The sequence below is a fragment of the Myotis brandtii genome, unplaced genomic scaffold, assembly GCF_000412655.1.
Source record: "Myotis brandtii unplaced genomic scaffold, ASM41265v1 scaffold657, whole genome shotgun sequence".
NCBI classification, from domain to species: domain Eukaryota; kingdom Metazoa; phylum Chordata; class Mammalia; order Chiroptera; family Vespertilionidae; genus Myotis; species Myotis brandtii.
Window position 1 is genome coordinate 3,225,258 of NW_005370552.1, and position 4,469 is coordinate 3,229,726.

Genomic DNA, 4,469 nt, shown 5'->3' on the forward strand with positions numbered 1-4,469 from the left:
TGGAGCCTTTGTTCTTCAGGATCCCCTTGATCGGACGCTGAGAACCGCTGGACGTCGACATGGTGGGCGAGTTGGAGGGCGATCCTGCGGAAAGGCGGGCGGCGGCAGCTTCCAGTGGGGCTTCAAGCTGGCTCTGAAGCAGGTTTGTTTGGGCCGCGTCTCCCAGGCACCGGGCCGCGTCACTGCGCCTGCGTCACAAAGGGCACCGCCAGGGGCCGCTACGGTGGCCGCCCTGGTCTATGTCACTGCGTGGCGGCTCACACCGACAGCTGTTGTCCATTGTTGTTTTTTAAAGGAGTAAGATCGCAGGTATTCATGAGTTGCACAAGAAGTAGGGAAGCATTGGCGAACTTCTCTACGCGCCATGCATGGGGAGGCTCTGCAAAATGAATTTCTCAGTGGGGTTCACTGTCAAAATGGCAAGGCCAATACTTTGTTGGAAGGATTGGTGGCATTGGAACTAGGGGGCAGTTAACTTCTCCCTCCTGTTGCCATCCACACCTTCCTTGCTTCCCACCTACACACACACAACCCCTTGACCCCTCTCCTGCTCTGCCTGCCTTTTAGGGGATGGCCCAGCATCCAGACACTTACACTGGCGGGGGATCTGGGTGCTTTCATAGTGTTCACTCTCCAATCCAGCCCTCAGGTGTTGACATACATGTTTCAAGAAACTCTCCAATTCTCTCTCTCCTGCCACCACCTTGTTTCAAGTCTCCATCATCTCTTGTGGGGACGACACTACAGCCACAACCTTTGAACTTTGCTTCATATAATCCCTTCTTCTGACAACTGAGTGCTGCCAGGAAGGAAGGGGGCTGATCCTGGAACAGAAAGTCCGGAACAGGAAGTTGGAGGGAGAGTGGGAAGAATTGGGGGGCAGGCGGGGGGGCGGGGGGGAGGCCTCCAACAGAAAATAGAGCTGCTTTCTGGCCTCTTCTGGGTTTTCTTCTCTATGTTAAAGACAATTGGCAGCCAGTATACACATTAAAAGAGAGATGTGACAAGATTGGATGGGTGTTTTTAAAAGACCACTCTGGCTGCAGAGTAGATAGGAAGTTGGATGGCAGCGATCATAGTTGTTATAATTATGTGTACATTAGACGGTAAACTCTGAGAGATACAGGAAGGTGTCTGCTTTGTGTACCACCATCTCCAAGTTTGTATCTTCACAACATGATGCTGGACCTGGCACCTGGTAGGTATTACAAAACTATTAAATGAACAATTAATGATAGAAGATAAGGCACTGGAAGAATGAGAAGTGCTACTGGAGAAAACAGGAGCTCTAGAGCCTTTAGAGTTAGTTACCATTTATCCAACCAGTCGCCTGGGACAAACAGCTCACATGTGGAATTTGGAGGCTGTTACAAGGACTGACTTTGGAACCTTTTGTCCTTCTCAGACCTCATATTTTACAATGACATTCTTCTACAAAACAAAAAGGGGATTAAGATCCAGTTGCACTTTCCCCCCTCCAGGTAGCATTCACAAGACTCTTTCCCCTTCTGATAACATTTTGCTTCCTCTTTGCTGGGCCTGAGCCCCTGAATGACAGATGAACAGATGACTCAGACACAGTTCGACTGTGAAAGAGAGGGCTAAGGGGCCCCTGGATCTAGTGGCCAGGGCAGCCTCGATTGCCTGCCTCGTTAGGCCTTTATTGGAATTTTTATCTTTAGATGCAATCAGTAGGGTGAGTAATCTTGGGAGGACACATGTGTTTACATTGTCCTGTAGGCAAGGGCACCCAGGAGTAAGCATAAGGATTCCAGTCAACACCCGGGGGTCTGCACATGCACAGGCTTGTTTGGAAAGATCAAGGAATTACTAGGGGCACCGCCTTCCACACTCCCATAAGTCTCCCCTAAGTCAGAATTCCTATAAACAGGGCAGGTGTCCTTCAACACACTTCCCTTTTCTCAGAATGTCCTCCTTACAAACTTTCCAACCAAGTCTCGTGTGCTCCCCAACACCTCTTCTCTCCTTCAAGGCCTTTTTGCATTTTAGAACACAAAAGCAAAAGCATGAAAGAACCATAAAACTTTTACAAGGGTCTTAAGCACCTTCGGTTCAAGTTGTCCTGTATTGTCCAAAGTCCTACTAATTTCAGGAACTGCAATCACTTTAAAACTGTGTTATTCATCTCAGAAAAAGAATTCCCTAATACCATATTCTTTGAGAAAAGCTGTATTGTGTGGTGAGGGCTTTCAAGGATTCAAAAGCTGATATTCAAGGCTATAAGCAAAACCTCCGGTGTGTGAGGGAAATAAAAACAACCTTCATTATTCCGAAATACTCCAGGCCACCCTCTACAAAGCCTAACTGAAAGGCAGTGCAGACCAACACAAACGCAATTTGTCTTTCTGGCTGGTAGGCATAGTGGGCCTGTGCATGTTTAGCTGCAAACAGGATGTTAATGGAGATGCTGATTCCAGTGCATTGGGATTTTGCTTTTGTGTGTATATAACACCCACCCCTACACACTGTGATCTGAATATACAAGCTGTTCAATATATAATCAGTCAGTGATCCAGTAATTCTTGAGTACTCTGAAACTTATTATTCAGTAGCACAATAGCAGGAGCAATGTGATTCTGATCTATTGCCTGGGCTGTAAAGAAAGCCATTTAAAGAATGAGATCACCAAGCACTATAGATTTCAGATGAATGTAATTTTAAAGTAATCCCTTTTCACCCACCATTTGCTAACTACCTGCTTAACGAAAGTTGCCTTAAGGAAAAACAACAACAACAAATTTTGAGTTCTTGTTATCATACTAAAAATTCTTAATTTAGTCAACACTACTACAAGCCTCAAAGTTAGAAAGGATCATCAGTCTTTCCGATATTCCTCTTTACACGGTTCACCTAGGACAAGGGCAGAGCAGATACGTCTGAGGTTCCATCATGGACACACACAGTCCCCCAGGGCTGACTAAAATTTTCCCAATCAATGACACTTTATATTAAACTAGTGGCCCGGTACACGAAATTTGTGCACAGGGGCGGGGGGAGGGGAGGTGTCCCTCAGCCCGGCCTGCATCTCTCCAATCTGGGACCCCTCGAGGGATCTGGCCTAAACTGGCAGTTGGACATCCCTCTTGCAATCCGGGACTGCTGACTCCTAACCACTCACCTGCCTGCCTTCCTGATTGCCCCTAACCACTCCGGGACTGACTCCTAACCACTCACCTGCCTGCCTTCCTGATTGCCCCTAACCACTCTGCCTACTGGTCTGCTCACCCCCAACTGCCCCCCCACCAGCCTGATCACCCACAACTGCCCTCCCCTCTTGGCCCCTAACTGCCTCTACCTCGGCCCCGCCACCATGGCTTTGTCCAGAAGAATGTCTGGAGGGTCTCCTGGAAGGTCTCCCAGGCTAACTAGCATATTACCCTTTTATTAGTATAGATATAGGCCTGGTGCACAGGTGGGGGCCGGCTGGTTTGCCCTGAAGGGTGTCCTGGATCAGGGTGGGGGTTCCCTTGGGGGGCAGGGTGGCCTGGGCAAGGGGCCTGTGGTGGTTTGCAGGCCAGCCATGCCCACATTGGGATGGGGGTCCCCACTGGGGGGTGTGTGGCCAGACTGGGTGAGGGGTTGAGGGCTGTTTTCAGGCTGATCACACCCCCTTCAGGGTGGGGATCCTCACTGGGGTGCCTGGCTGGCCTGGGTGAGGGGCTGATGGCTGTTTTCAGGCTGGCCACACCCCCTAGCGGGGACCCTCACCCCATAGGGGCATGACCAGCCTGGGTAAGGGGCTGAGGGCTGTTTGCAGGCCCCTCCCTCGGCGGCCAGCCTGAGCGATGATGACCCAAGACTCCCACACACCTGGGCCAGCTCTGTGTCCTCTACTCACAGGCCCCTCCTTTGGCAGCCAGGCGGGCGCCGTGTCCTCTGCTCACAAGCCTTTCCTTCAGCGGCTGGCCCGGGTGGGTGTGCAGTAGGCTTGGGTCGCCAGGGGTGACCCAAGCCTTCTGTGCACCTGCCCCGGCTGGCTCCATGTCTGCCGCCCACAGGCTCCCCCTTTGGTGGCTGGCCTGGGCGGGTGGGAAACTTGGCTTCCTCCATTGCCAGGGGTGACCCAAGCCTCCCGCTTGCTCTGGCTTGCTCTGTGGCTGTGGCCATCTTTGTCCCGCTAATTTGCATACTCACTCCTGTTTGGCTGGTGAGCGTCATGAAGGTACTGTCAATTTGCATCTTTCTCTTTTATTTTTGTAGACTAGAGGCCCGGTGCACAAAAATTTGTGCACTCGGGGGGTGGAGGGAGGGGGGTCCCCCAGCCCGGCCTGTGCCCTCTCGCAGTCTGGGACCCCTCAGGAGATAACGACCTGCTGGCTTAGGCCTGCTCCCGGGTGGCAGAGGGCAGGCCCAATCCCTAAGTGCAGCCCCTGGTCAGGCTCAGAGCAGGGCCAATTGGGGAGTTGGGGCGCCGCCCCGTCATGCACAGAGCAGGGCAGATCGGGAGG

General features: G+C 51.7%; 1 protein-coding gene across 1 annotated transcript in view; it reads right to left on the bottom strand.

Annotated features, from left to right (window-relative positions):
- LOC102239660 (type-1 protein phosphatase inhibitor 4) overlaps window positions 1-4,469 on the bottom strand; it is a 7,762-nt gene that overhangs the window by 543 nt on the left and 2,750 nt on the right. The gene's annotated exons all lie outside the window — the stretch shown is intronic.